This window comes from Adiantum capillus-veneris, chromosome 18 (genome assembly GCF_014529385.1).
Source record: "Adiantum capillus-veneris isolate H3 chromosome 18, ASM1452938v2, whole genome shotgun sequence".
NCBI lineage: Eukaryota > Viridiplantae > Streptophyta > Polypodiopsida > Polypodiales > Pteridaceae > Adiantum > Adiantum capillus-veneris.
In genome coordinates, this window is record NC_140948.1 from 103,868,367 (window position 1) to 103,884,582 (window position 16,216).

Sequence of the window (16,216 nt, forward strand, 5' to 3'; positions counted from 1 at the left end):
AATTAGAGAGTGGAGCAAGTTCAGAGTCAAAACATTCAGAAGGACCGAGCATATCAACCGATGATAGCTCCTCCGAGAGTGAAGAGGACACCAACGAGGACTCCTTTAGTGAGCCAGATCTAAATGCAAATCAAAAGCAGGTCTCAAATAAGAAAAAGAAAAACTTTAAGAGGCATCGATATCGAGCCAATGTACATGCTAGGATAAAAAAGAAGAGATCCTCAGCAGAATGGCTCAGTTATATAGGAGCATGTGATGCTCATTGAAAATTGGTAGACGATTGGGGTGAATATCTCCAAAATGTTATGTGGTGTAGACCATGACCCCATGACATAGCCCAATTAGAGATCATAGACAAGCCAAAGTTGAGCCGCACTGCAAGGAGGCGTCAAAACCAAGAGTTAGCTCGACAACACAAGAAAGCAGAAATAGAAGCACAGACCAAAGCACAACCAGAATCCACAGACTTGCATCCTACACCAGAACATTTCAAATCTTACACCACAAGGAAGCAAAGGTTGTGTACACAAAAGCCCAAAGAATACCTATCGATGGGGATAATGGAATCTCTGATGGTCCGGCAATAGTTAAAGAAATAGAATTAGCCGACCCCGGTGAAGAATCAAAACCTGTTTTTATTGCCCAAGACCTCACAAAAGTTGAAGAGGCGGTCCTCAAAGAGCTTCTCAAGGAATTCAAGGACATATTCGCTTGGACATACCATGATATGAAAGGTGTTCCACCGTCTGTGGTCCAACATACAATCCCTATGATTAGCACTGCGAAGCCCGTACAACAAAGACCCTACCCGATGAATCCTAAGTACGCAAAGATCATTCAAGAAGAACTAGAAAATCTTATCAAATGTGGGTTCATATATTCTATTGAACACTCTGAATGGGTGTCTCCAATAGTTATGTGCCAAAAAAGAATGGGAAACTCAGGGTGTACGTGGACCTCAAAAAAGTTAATGCAGCTACTAGAAGAGACCATTACCCCCTACCATATTCCGAACATGTACTCGAAAGAGTTGCAGGCAAGGAAGCTTATAGCTTTCTAGATGGGTACTCAGGCTACAACCAAATCACGATAGCGCTAGAGGACCAAGCTAAAACTGCCTTCATCACGGAATTTGGCGTGTTTGCATTTCTTGTGATGGCTTTTGGCTTAACAAATGCCCCTGCTACATTCCAACGATTAATAAAAACTGCTTTTAAAGCATATTTGAGAGAGTTTTGTGAAGCTTTCTTAGACGACCTTTGTGTTTACTCTTCTTGGAAAGAACATTTATCATGTTTGCAGAAGGTGTTTGAAAAGTGTAGGTTATATCGTATCTCATTGAACCCATTCAAATGCCAATTTTGGGTCAAGCATGGAGTTATTTTAGGGCATATAGTATCTACGAATGGTATCTCAACCGATGAGAGCAAAATTAAAGTGATTCTAGAGTTACCACCACCAACCAATTACAAGGGAGTTCAAAGGTTCATGGGACACGTGGGTTATTATCGACGGTTTATTTTATTTTTCGCTGAGATAGCACGTCCTTTGTACAAGCTTCTCATTGAATTTAAATGGACTGAAGAGTGTGACCAGGCCTATAAACAATTGAAGAAAACACTAGCAAGTGCTCCGATTTTAAGGACACCTAACTGGGATGTCATTTTCCATGTGCATATTGATGCATCAAACTTTGCTATTGGGTGTGTTCTCACTCAACCAGGAGAACATAAATTGGACTATCCCATTAGCTTTGCAAGCCGTCAATTGAACGATGCTGAAAGGAACTACACCACTACAGAGCGAGAAGGTTTAACAATGGTTTATGCAATAAAGAAATTTCGCTACTACCTTCTGGCAAACAAGTTTGTATTTTATGTGGATCATCAAGCGTTGCTGTATCTGGTAAACAAGCCATTCTCCACAGGAAGAATCACACGATGGTTGTTAATTCTTCTGGAGTTTGATTTCACGATTGTAGTGAGACTTGGTAAAAGGCACGTCATGGCTGATCATTTGTTTCGCATACCCAATGGTGAAGCCCCTACAGGAGTTGATGATGAATTACCCGATACTTACCTATTCATAGTTGAGACTATGCCTGAATGGAGTGAGAACATTGTTAACTTTTTAGTTAATGGTTTTCCACCCAAGGACCTTCGTAATTAGGATATCACTCGAAGGCTAGTAAAAGAATTTGAACCCTATTGTTTGATTGCCGGAACTCTGTATAGACTAGGCAAGGACGATATTCTTAGGCGTTGTGCCCGTGAGGATAAATATTTGTATATCTTGCAAGAAGCACATATGGGCATAGCAGGAGGACATTTTTCAGGAGACCTGACTGCTAGAAAGGTGCTGCAATCAGGCTATTGGTGGCCAACTTTATTTAAGGATGCATCACTTTTTACAAAAGGGTGTGATGAGTGCCAACGTTACAAGACCACACAGCGCAAAGACAGAATGCCCTTACATCCTATTAAAGTAACCCAACCATTTGAAAAATGGGGCTTAGACTTTGTAGGTCTAATTAGTCCCGCAGCTCGCAACACTCAATCTCGATATATTCTAGTTGCTACGGACTATGTAACAAAGTGGGCTGAAGCTAAGGCTTCACAAAAAGCTGACGCAAGGACAACAGCTAAGTTTCTTTTTGAGAACATTATCACAAGATTTGGTTGCCCTTTTGAAATTGTTAGTGATAATGGTACCCATTTTATAAATGAGGTAATAAGAGAGCTTACCACGACCTTTATGATATCCCACCATAAGTCTACACCTTATTACCCGCAAGCTAATGGAAAAGCCGAGAGCACCAACAAGACTCTAATCTCTATTTTAACCAAGACGGTAGAAGCTCAACGCACTGATTGGGATTTGAAGTTGACATCTGCTCTATGGGCTTATCGTACTGCTTATAAAGTGGCTATTAATTGTACGCCATTCAAAATGGTATACGGCCAAGAAGCGGTTATGCCTTGGGAGTATGTCATTCCTAGTCTTAGGGTAGCTTCGCAAGAAGGATGGAATGGTAACCCCTTAACCGAGCGTTTGTATATCTTAGAAAAACTAGACGAAGAGAGACAGTTGGCTGTGCAAAATGCTCTTGTGGAAAAGGATAGGAGAAAGAAGTGGTTTGATCGCCATGTGAAGGACAAGGACATCAAAGTTGGTGATAAAGTCCTTATGTATGGAGTACGTAAAGAGAAGAAAAAGTTAAAATATGTTGGTAAAGGACCATATAGAGTATGTGAAATTACCCCACAAGGTACCCTTCATGTGGAAACTCTTGATGGAGTTGAAACCATTGGATTCCTCAATGGGAGTAAATTCAAAAGATATTATGATCCTTTAAGCCAAGAAGAACTACGGGCCATTCATCAAAAGAAGGCCGCCAAAGCACAAACCGAGTTAAACAAGATACAAGCTCAAGCTGAGGCTAAGGAGCGACAACAACGTATAAGACAAAAACGAGAGGCTAACCTTGGAGTCACAAATGCATTCCACGTGGAAATCGAAGAGGATTGGTTGGACTCTGACACACCTCTACGATACCCTATTGAGTTAAATAGTGCCTATGGAAAAGTGCTATATAACGCCTTATTGGACACGGGTGCTAAATATAATTTGCTATCCTATGGGGTGTGGTGTCAGTTAGGGAAGCCACCTCTATCTGAGAGTATTATCCAAGTCAAGGGTGTCAACAAGAAAAAAACTACGGTTTTTGGAATCTGGCACACTTCTGTCAGTTATGACAATGGAATTATAGCTCAAGACTTTTTGGTCATGCCTACTGGAACTATGGAGGGTAATATAAACCTAGGACGCACGTGGATGATAGCCACCAAATGCACTATTGATTGGGGGACTGGGGGTGTCACAACGCAAAAACCAACTCTTATTCCTACCACTCAAGCCATAGTCCCTGAGATATTGCCTAAGGAAATAAAACCCAAGACATTGCATGTCCAGGAGGTTGAACCATACGTCCCCATAGCCCAACTCTCTAGATCTTCAACTGATGTAGTTGAAAGAAAGCTTGAGACACACAAGAACCATCCTAATATAACAAAGAAAGCATACAAGTGGTTCCCTAAAGCTTCTTTAGTAACCATGGCTGATGCTAAAAAACGGAAGCCTCGTAAGAAACGTCCCACTCGCTCCAAGAAATGTAAGAAAACGTAGCGCTGGATTCCTAAACGACTATTAAAAGCCCAAGGATACTATGATGGAAATGAGCAAATTTGGGTACCTAAACGTAAAATGTGTCCTTCCCTATCGACAACAAACCCATATGAGTCAAACAGTGTAACGCTAAAGCCAATGGCAGACCGTGGGAAGGGAAAGATCATAGAATGCTACACACCTAGTCCAGAGCTAGTTTGGGCTCCAAGGCAAACCCAATTTATTCCACCTAGCTCAGAAAAGGGGGAGTTCCATGAAGCTTCTAGCTCCTCATGTAATACATCCATAGAGGTAAAAGCTTCTACACAGCCTCCATCTATAGTAATGGACCTCAATGAAGCTACAAAAGAATCCACACCTCCCAGTGTTCAAGAATCACCTGATAAACCACTTCAAGTTCGATCCTGGGAGAGTACCTTACCACCCTTGCAACTTGACGAGGCACCTAGGGTAATAGAAAACTACTGGCAAAAATCCTCACCTATTACCAACTGGAACAATTGGTTTCAAAGGGTGACAAGCTCATTTCAAACGGTATGATCTACCCAAGGAAGGGGGGAGTGTTTGTGGGCATCCATCATTCACTTGCTTCCCTCTCAACCTTTCTCCCTGACCTCTTAATCTCCGATCTTAGGGAATGTATATATAAAGCCTTATACTCACAAAAACAAGATAAAAAAGTAAAAGAGCAAGAGCCATCACACAAATCATAAAAACAAATTATGCACAAGAACACGACCCTTGTAATATTTGCACTCTAACCATCATCTATTTGCGTGTACAGATATGGCTAGTACGCTAGAGTCATCCACTCCTGCCTTGGGTGAGAGGTACCCTCGTTACTTTTCACAAATATTTCACATGGTCTTTCCAGTGCTTGCATGTGAATGGGATTTGATAGGTACGCTAGCATGTGAGAGGAATTTTGAGGAGTTAGAATGGCTGATACGTCTCTTGACCACGTCTGATCCATACTTAGTAGAGAGCATTTCTCCCATTGCACAAGCCTACCCTTTTGACCAAGATGACTATAGCCGTGTAGTGACCTTCTTAGTAAACATGGGCACCTATGATGAAGAAGAAAATTTACATGACTACACGGATGGCACATATGGTCTCATGGATGATGACTTTGTTTATCTCGACGACGAGGATAGGGGTTTAGCCTTAGGGTTTCCCCCCAACCTCTACAATATCCTATTCCCTTGACTCTTTAGGGGGAGTGCAAATAATTAGGTTAGGGTTCCTTATGTTTTTTGTTGTGTTCAATAAGTGTTGGTACCTTTTCCCACTAATGTGCCTCCTGGAGGTATTCCTTTTGTTTCCTAGTGTGTACAGGAGTGTGTTGATGTTGATAGGATTTGAACCTTCATGGAACCTTTCTCTCGTTCACACTTCAAATCAAGCGCAACCATCAACACAAACAGGTGTTTTATGTCCATTAACATTGCCCTTATCTTTTTGCATCCATGTTTGTCTGCTTTGATTGTGATTGGTAGCATAATATTCAGCGCATTTTCTTAGTATCAAACATTTAATTCAATGTAATGTTTTGTCATAATCACTTGTCTAGGTTTAAAAATCAAGCAGTCTGACTAAGCTAGTTTGACCAAGCTAGGTATTAGAAATCTTCTCTTAATACCATGGGGAATGCCTTCCTAATACGCAATGGTTACTTAGGTTCTTAATCCGATTTAGGCAGCATTGTGTGAAATGTACTAGGGCTTTCTAGTAGGCTTAACCCTATTGACCTTTAGCTTAAGTATTATAAAGGGAGTTTACTAATGTGATGAGCCTGGGGAGGGTAACAGTGTTATATGACCCCCCAAAGTTACAAAATTAAAATGCTGAAAATGAACAAACAAAAAATCAAAGTGCCACAATGTAAAATTTTAAGCTGGAAGAGAAATCCCTGCTTAAATTGATACTTCACTCACATGTATCGCCTATGGTACTAGAGCCCTAGAGGTTCCCAGTGCGGGCGCTTTTCCTTGAAAAGCAAAAAACCCAAGGCATACAAAATAAGCACACACATCAAAATTGAATCAATGTTAAAAGACTTTGGGGGGTCAAAGAAAAGGTAATCAGACGCCTGATGATTTCATGAGAAATTCCTTTTATCGTAGCTTAACTACAAGGTCTTCTAGGTATAGCCTCTAGTCAGCCCTCGAACATCAAATACTTGGCTCTTGCGATTAAACAACTTAATTGACCAGAAAAAATTGAGAAGTTACCCATGGTATTAATAGTCGAGCTCTAGTGCCTTTTGACCGTTAAATTAGTGACCCCGGACTTGTTTAATTTTTTACCTTTACATCTGTTTATGCATTTGATTATATTGCAATTTAATGTTTATTGCTGACAAATTGTCTAAAATTCTGTTACCAATCAATTTGTCTGTCTAAAATTGCATATGATTTTTAATTGTATATGAGAATGCAATTACTGTGGCACTGTTGTTTGATTTTGCAGTGATTGAAGAAGGCTACGCACATCCATGTCGACTGCTCTCCCATCTCGACGAACAAGATTCAACTGGATAGCTTCCGAGGACGGAATCTACATCAGGAAGGGGGGCATGTTAACCCTCATGGCACACGGACACCCTATGATCTATAAACGTTGTATTGTTTAGAGTCAGGTACCGGGCTTGTCGGACCAATAGGAACAGGGTAAGGGTGATCGTCGATGACAGGCGCACTCTAACTGGAATATTCAAGGAGTCAGTTGTCTAAGTATGGGCGCCCAAGTGTGAATGGGGTGAGCTCATATAAAAGCCACTAAACCTAATTTTTACTCATTCTCTCATTGTGCAATAGAAGCCGCTCTTGCTCCATCTCCACCTTCTCCTTCACCATCTCCTTGTGTGTGTGTGTGTGTGTACGTGTGAGAGAGAGTGTGAGAGTGTGTGTGTGATCGAGCGTTGCGGCGGCACGACGGCGGCGAGGCGGCTAAGCACGGCGTAGCGGCGTCTCCCTCTTCTTCGCGGCACGGGAATCCTTCATTCGCAACTATGCAGGAAGGTGAGTGACACACCATTCTTCCTTGTGAGCTTGTCTGTTGTATGATTGTGTGCTAGGAGCCTTTGTGGCTCGCACACGGCGCGTAGCAAGTCCCTAGCCGTGACAGGTGAATAACAACCTATGAACAAAAGATGCATAATGTCCAAGGACCAGTATGTGGGAGTGTCCACCTTAAGAAGAAAATTTTCTAGAAGGTCACCTTCTACACATGTGGCTGGTTCTCCTGACTCAATCCTAGAGAGATGGTTGGCCATCTGATGCTCTTTACCAGGATGAAGAACAACTTCAAAATCAAATTCCTGAAAGAGCACCTAAATCTTGTTGAGAAGATACTTGAGAGCCTAGTGGTCATTTATTACTACAAAATGGTAACCCAAAAGATAATGCATCAACTTCTGTAGAGCATAGACAATGGCCAAACCCTCTCTTTCAATGGTACTATAGTTTCTTTTTGCCTTGTGAGTAACCAACTTGCATAGCAGATAGGCCAGTCTAATTTGTACTCCCTGTTAGGTTGGGTAAGGACTCCACCTATGGTTGTGATACTAGCATCAGTGTGTGCACATGAAAAATGAGTGATTAATCAAGTGTGACTAAGATGGGGGCATGTGTGAGGCATTTCCTCAGATATTTGAAAGCTATCTCTTCTGCAGAGGTCCATTGAAAGGGCTGGGCTTGACTAGTGAGGCGAGAAAGAGGCCTGTCAATATCCGTGTACATTCTAATAAACCTTCGGTGGTAGCCGGTGTGACCTACAAAGCTTTGCACTCCTTTAGCATCAATTGGCCTAGGCATTCATAGAATAGCAATATCTTTCTGTGGGTCAAGAACAAGGCCTTTAGCAGAAACAATGTGACCAAATAGAGTGCCTTGTGTGACCATGAAATTGCACTTATCTGGGTTGAGTTTCAGATTTACCTCTCGACAGCGAGCAAGAACTAGGGCTTAACTATTCCATGTTCTCTTGGAAGCATTTGACTAGACTAGCACAGCCGCCTTGGCCCAAGAAGCAAGAAAATTCCTCCATGAAAATCCGCAAAAACTTATTGAGGAAGGGCTCAAACACAATATAAGTTGTTCTATTCTAGGAATCTGGTGCATTCTTTAGGCCAAATGGCATTCTTTCGAAGACAAAAACTCCCCATGGAGTAATAAAAGCTGTCTTGATCCTATCATCTCCGAGAATGTCCATCTAATTGTAGCCACTAAAAAAATCCATAAAAGTGAGCATAGGATGGCTGGCTACATCTTCTAACACTCTCAAAGAATGGGGTAGGAAAATTGAGATGGAATAGTGACCTTATTGAGTGCTCTGAAGTCTATACATACCCTGATCTTGTTGGAATTCTTCTTTGGGGCAATAACCATCGGAGAGAGCCATTATGTGTGTTCAATGGGCGCAATGATATCGGCTTCGAACATTTCATTAATTTCTTTCTTGACTACTACTGCATACTTGGGGTTGAGCTTGTATGCACGACCTCACACAGGCTTGGCATTTTCTTGTAGGGGTATGGAGTGAACTCGTGGAGCCGGGTCAAGTCCTATGAGGTCTTTGTATGACCAGGCAAAACCATCCTTCCAACTTGTAATGAAGCAAACCATCAAATCCGTCTTCCGAATCTCCTCAGCTGGCAATGATGTTAACCGGTGTAGCCTTCGTTGTGGCAGGCTTGGGCCTCCATTTCTTGTAATGCTTATGTGTATGCTTGCTCCAATACCAATGGCATAACTATATTATGTGGCTCTGTCAATTATTCTTCCACTATCAGCTGCAACTTCATTGACTTCTTAGGTTGTCTTGTAGGTAGAGGTTTTTCTATGGGCAAGGATAGGTTATGGGCTATTTTTTGGGCTCTTGTGAGTACTCCAGTAGTGACTGAGATTTCTTAAGCCAAAGTAGCAAGTGAAGGTGAAGGGTGAGTGGTAGTGGATGGTGAGGGAAAAGTGTATATAGTGGGCTCTTGTGAAGTAATAGAGAACTTACAAAGATCATGTTGAGAGAAGAAGATGGGCGTTGCTTGGGTTAGTCTCTTGTATAGTGATCTTTGGCATCTAGAAAATGTATGTATGGTGGATCTCCTTCTAGTACCATAAAAAGGAATTGGGGAAAAAATTTACAGATTGAATAGGAAAAGGGTGTATTTTATTTGTGAAGATTCACAGATAAGGAGTTTTAAAAATAGTCCTTGAACGCATGTGATATACACAATTTATACATAGTGCCCCCCTCGAGAGCACATCACTGGGCGGTTGGCCGTCCTAGGGTAAGTAGGGCATGGAGGACACGGTGCCATTGGGATGGAGACTTGGTATGGGCTAGGGGTAGTCTAGAAGCTTTGGATCACAGGGCCACCATATTAAGGGGACATACTAGGTATAATGGAAGCGGGTAGCAACGATGGAGATGTACTACGGCCGAAGTCGGTAGCCCAAGGTGAGTTGGTAGAAGGGTCCATGGGGCTATGCTCATGTGCATGGACAATGCCAAGTTTTGATGCAAATGATGGACACCCTTCAGATGGTAGCAATCCTTAGCTTCATGACCACCTTTACCACAAATTTGATTGTGGACCATCCTGGGACATTCTTGAGGCGGGTGGTCAGGGTTGTTGCGGTTTTTGCACCATATTTGGGCTAGGGCCTCTTGTTGTGCTTTCAGTTCCTCTAGCTCCATTTTGAGTTGTGCGACCATATCTGGAAGCTGAGACAACCAAGCCGATGTTGCTAATGATGTCTTTTCATCCTATAGTGCTCTCTATAGCTTAAGGGTTTCTAATTCTCTTTTGAGAGCCAACAAAGAGTCACCAGTTGGGTCATTCATTAGAACAGCAAGGAAAGAGTTACCTGGTGAGTCGAAAATTTGTAATCTAGCATTTTTTATTTTGGTGGCAGCTGCAAAAAAATCATCCATGGTAGATTCAACCCACAAGGTTTCACAAAATTTATGTTGAGTCAAAGCAGGAAAGGCCTTCTCCATCCACTTCTTGATCATGAAATCTCCAGGTTTTTGGTGTAACCTGGCTACCAGGGATCTAGCCCAGGTCATCAACTTTGTGAAAGTCTCCCCAAGACCCAACTCCAAGCTTTCCAGTTGGCCCAAGGCCTTCTCCCTATAATCGCCCGATTAAAACTCAGTAGTGAAAGCCGTCTTCAGGGCATTCCAGGTGGTGAAGTGGACCTCTGTAAATTGACTATACCACTTGTTGGCCAATCCTTCCAGGGTGGAGGGAAAAAGCACCATGTAGCCATCTTCTTGGTTTAGCCAACAGCTTTGGTAGAGTGATAAGAACCGCCTCACATGGTTGACAACATCCTCAGAAGGTAGTCTCCTAAAAGTAGGAAACTTGATGCTCGCCTTGAGAGAAGGTTTGTCAATTCCTCTACCATAGGAGGCTTGATGAGAGGGGTGGGAGGTGGTTTCAGAGAAGTAATTAGAGAGGGAAATGATCATGGAGATGGTGAAGGTGACCTCACTGGCTCAGGACAAGGCTTCACTATGAAACTTTCAAAATGTTTATCACAGTCCTTTATCGCATTTTTTATAGACAAAGAGAGAGAGAGAGAGAGAGAGAGCAAAATGGGGTGGCCAAAGGGGAGAGAGGGGAGCGGGAAGGATTTTTTAGTAAATTAAATAATACCGTGCTTATTATTGCATACTACCTTGCAAATTTCAAAAAGGAAGAGAGCTCGATATGCCGCATTTTTGCAGCATACCTTGCTCTTCTACTCTTACCGCCATCACACCTAAAACCATATTCTCTCTTTCTCTCCCTCTCAAAACTCACCTCTCTCTCTCTCTCTCTCTCTCTCTCTCTCTCTCTCTCTCTCTCTCTCTCTCTCACACACACACACACACACACATGCACAATCAATCTTTGGTGGAGCGCTCTACCACTCAAGAGGGCTCTACACAAGAGGACCGCAAGAAGATTCAAACGCTAGAGGAACACAAGAGGTAAGCTTCTACACAATCCCCCGCCTCCCCCTCCCCATTGTCTTAAACACACACACGCACACACACACACACATTAGAAAAGTTAGATTCAAAAATTTTGTACATCTTTCATGTTTGGTGTAGGTGCTTCTTGCTTGCTTGGTTGACCTCACTTTGCTTGTTAGATTGTTTGTTGTAGGTGTGTGATTAGTTCGTAGATAGTTGCTTGCTTGCTTGGTGTGTAATTAGGGAGAGAGAAAAAGGAGAGAGGAAAAGAGAGGACGAAAGAAAGATGAGTGTAGATTTAATGGTTAATGTTAAATTAATATTAATGTAGAGATTAGTGTAGTTTTCATGATTCATGTCAAATAGATGTTTAACTAAAGAGAGAAAAAGTCAAATTAAACATCACACCTACACATTAAATTTCTTGTATGTTTAATGTTAAATTAGTGTTAACTTAAAGTGAATTGATGTGTGAAATGTGTGTGTGTTAAATTAGAGAAAGAAAAATAGAAAGACAAAAAGAGAAAAAATTAAACAATAGCTATTAAACATTAGAAAAAGAAACAAAGAAAAAGTGATAGAGTATGATAAATTGTATATTAAAGAAAAAGGTTGAGAGAGAAATTAGAGAGGAAAAGATTCAATTAGTGTATGTGAAACTAAAGAGTGGAAGAGTGGAAAGAGAGAGAGAGACTCGCCCGAGGAGGTCACCTAAGAAAAATGTAACCTATCACGTGAGTTCAACAAAAGGGTATTTAAAGTTCTTGAAACTTACAAAAATATATATACATAAGGACATTATATTTTCAAATTTGATAAAAACTTATAGATTTTAAAAGAAAAGGGTACATTATATTCCTAACAAAATTCATAGATAATGGGTTTTACAAACATGTTTTGAACGCACGTGATATGGTAGTTTTACTCATAGTGAACCCCCCGCGAGAGAGAGAGAGAGAGAGAGAGAGAGAGAGAGAGAGAGAGAGAGAGAAAGAGAGAAGGTTAAAATAGTGTAGATTGGATGAAATAGAGAGAGAGACAAGAAGAATTATTAGTGAGGAGGAAAAGAGGGTGTAGAAAGAGTGGAGAAAGAGAGGAGTAGAGAGAGATTCTTAGATTTGAGAGAGAAACAAGGATAGAGGGTGTAGAGAAAGTGTGTAGAGAGGGAGAGAGAGAGTAGATAGAGGGTATAGAGACATAGATTACGTGGAGAGAGAGTAGAGATAGAGATTAGGTAGATAGTAGATAGATAAGGTTAGGATTTAGAAAGAGATTAGAGTGTAGAGAGGTGTACATAGAGTAAATAGAGTGGGGGTAGAGATTAGGTAGATTAGGTAGAGAGGGAGAATACATAGAGAGTAGCAATAGAGAGAGTCAAGATTAGGAGATAGAGAGAGACTTAGAAAGAGGGTAGAATAGAGATTAGATAGATAAGATTAAGATTTAGAAAAAGATTCGGGTATAGAGAGAGGTGTGGAATAAAATAGATATAGAGGGTGTGGAGAAGTAGATTAGGTAGAGGGTACGTAGAGAAGGTGTAGAGATATAAGAGATTATAGAGAGAGAGAGAGAGAGAGAGAGAGAGAGAGAGAGGTGGATAGAGGTTAGGATGTAGAGGGAGAGTAGAGAGAGGTTAGGATGTAGATAGAGGGAGTAGAGAGGGTGTAGATAGAGAGCTGCAGGATACATAGAGTGTAGAGATAGATAGAGGGACTAGAGAGAGTGTAGAGATTTCCCTCTATTTAGCACTCTCTCTATGTTTAGAGGGTAGATATAGAGATTAGGTAGAGAGTAGATGGATAAGATTAGGATTTAGAAAGAAATTAGGGTGTAGAGAGAGGTGTGGATAGAGTAGATAGAGAGGGTGTAGAGTTTACACACAGAGAGAGGATACATAGAGAGTGTAGATAGAGATTTAAGTTAAGGGTAGACAAATAAGGTTAGGATTTAGGAAGAGATTAGGGTTTAGAGAGAGGTGTGTATAGAGTAGATAGAGGGAGCAGATAGAGAGACGGAGGGTACATAGAGTGTAGAGATAGATAGAGGGACTAGAGAGAGTGTAGAGATCTACCTCTATTTAGTGCTCTATCTATGTTTAGAGGGTAGAGAGAGGATAGATATAGAGATTAGTTGAAAGTCGATAGATAAGATTAGGATTTAGGAAGAGATTAAGGTGTAGAGAGAGGTGTGGATAGAGTATATAGAGATTAGGGTGTAGAGAGAGGTGTGGATAGAGTATATAGAGATTAGGGTGTAGAGAGAGGTGTGGATAGAGTATATAGAGAGGACGTAGAGTTTAGGTAGATTTGGTAGAGAGGGAGGATACGTAGAGAGTGTAGATAGAGATAAAGTAGAGGGTAGACAAATAAGGTTAAGATTTAGGAAGAGATTAGGGTTTAGAGAGAGGTGTGGATAGAGTAGATAGAGAGGATGTAGAGAGGGAGGATGCATAGAGAGATTAGATGTAGAGAGAGAAATTAGGATATAGATAAAGGGAGTAGAGATAGAGATTAGATGTGGATAGAGGTTAGGATGTAGACGAAGAGTAGAGAGAGGTTAGGATGTAGATAGGAGTAGAGAGGGTGTAGATAGAGAGAGAAAGGATACGTAGAGTGTAGAAATAGATAGAGGGAGTAGAGAGAGTGTTGGGGTTTAACAACACAAGAATCTCTCTCAACAAACATACTCTCAACAGAGAATGAAACTTCACTCCATAATCAGACTCATCAAAAAACACAGTCAGACAACTTTAGATAGAGCAAAGTCAGAGCCGAGAGAATAAGATCAGACACAGTAAGAAAACTCCATTGATCAAAGCTTCAATACATCTCGACTCTTGTGTATTTGTTACTGATGACTTCCACTATAAAGGAGAGTTACAGTTGTCTAACCGAATGTTCTTGGCATACATATCCGATTGAGAAAAATCATCTGACCTAACCATATTCCGACTAAAGCTAATTCCGACCAGCATGACATAATCCGACTGAGCACTATTCTGATAATTCTATTACCATTTCAACACATGGCATGCCCCAGTGGTGGATTTTGTAGAAATTCAACATGGATTGACATATCCCTTGATCCAAACGAAGTATGACCAAAAACAGCTTCAAAAATTACATATGCTACTCAGTCTATAAATGCTAGAGCTTTATTCACTTCTCAGTAGCTTCAGAAACATCACCACCTAGAATTGCATCAAAAGAAACCTCCACCTGCTGAGAATTTTCATCAACTTGTATCGTAAAAGTTGCTAACTCGATGTCATGTAATTCCATTTCAAGCTCAGCATCCACTTTATGTCTGATCTTTCATCTCTTGCAATGGTTTTTTTGAACATTCAGCTAAGTCTGATTTCTGCTGCTCCACTTCAACTAACACCTTCTCCTTTTGTTTTTCTTTAAGTTCCTGGACCTGCTTAATCCATTGCTCTCTTTTCTTCTTGAGTTTTTCTACCTCCATCATTAAGCCAGCTTCATGTGTACTGACAAAACCAGTTCTAACCATTTCATAGGGGTGCTTCAAGACAGTGGTCAATCTCTCTTTCATTGCTTTTCATTGCATTGTACTCTTCAATTGTTGCCTAAGTACCTGCACACCCCTTCTGACATCAATACTCCATTGACATCTAACTCCTCTTGATTCAAAACCTGCTTCTCCATGTCCAACAAAGGTTTAAGTCTCTGCTCAGACATCATATTCTGAGCCTGCAAATCTGCATTTCTGTTGGCCAATTGCTCCAGCTCATGGTTCACTTTCCCTTCCAAAGTCATTGTCCATTCTCTGAACATCCCTAAGGACATTTTGACCTTTGGTATTTCACTCTTACTCTACATCAAAACATCTTGTATCTCATTTTTATGCTTCAGCTTTAAATTCTCCATCTCCAAGTTTAAATTCCGCACAATCTCAACCTGTTCTTGCAATAATACATGTGCTTCCCCTATTTTTGACATGGACTACACCTGATTGTCTTACTATATTTGCTGCCTGCTCAAACACTGTTGAACCTCTCCTAGCATATGTATAGTCATCCCTGCATCCTCAATGGCAACACTCTGTTACACCTTCTTGATAGTTCCTGGTTCAAAATTCAGTTGTCTTATTGCTTTGAACACTTCTGAATCTACCTTTCTTTTCTTTGACAGTCTGAAGACCTTTTCCAATTTGAAATCTGTTGACATCTTCTCATTGGATGTAATGATTGGATCATCCAGCTTCTTCATGGATCCACTCATCTTTGTATTTTGCATAGCCTTCAATCTGAAAATCTTGCTTGTACCAAAAACCTAAAGGAAGACATCTTTTCTTGGTTTTCCTATACATCTACTGGCAGCTCTACCTTTTGGATTGAATTCTCATATTTCTTCAACACCTCTTTTCTGCCCAACAAACCTGCACCTGTTTGCTCGTATGCACTCTTATCTTCACTGAGGCATTTGTGTGAAGAACAGAACATATATAGCTGCTAAAAATGCAGATAACCCGCTGCAATTCTAACCTTTCTTTTATCTGACATGTAGACCTCAACTGCAATTTTGTCGTATAGCCAATTTGCCCAATTTACTGTACCTCACTGCTCTGCAAAATATAATGGTCCATAGTTTTCCTTTGACATATAGTCAAACTTAATGAGAAAGCATAATCTTTCCAAATACCATTTGAGTTTTTCTCTCCTAACATAATTGACATTCTTCAGCATGTAGTACTTCCTATTACCCTGAGTAGGCCCAAACTTCTTTTTCAACAAAGCTTTAGAATACTTAGGGATTGAGATGATACCTTTCAATAAATGAAATACATGTGAAACCAATTCCGGGGTGAAGGCTGCTGTGCTTGAAATCATACCCTTAGTTTTTTGGAGAGTATCCAACTGTGATTTTGCATAGTAGTCAATTCACCTCTGAAATTTCTCATATGTAGTTTTTCCAAGTTTTTGGAAAAATGATTTTTTCGAGCACTCTTGAGCATTGTGGATCTCTTCACTAAATGTTGTGTTATTTAGGCATGAGGCCCTATAGGCTATAAGGCAACAATAGAAAGTACTTCCTTGAAAGAATTA

General features: G+C 40.8%; 1 pseudogene; it reads right to left on the reverse strand.

Annotated features, from left to right (window-relative positions):
- Positions 1-14,263: 14,263 nt before the first annotated feature.
- LOC147436122 (uncharacterized) lies at positions 14,264-15,613 on the reverse strand (annotated as a pseudogene).
- Positions 15,614-16,216: the final 603 nt, after the last annotated feature.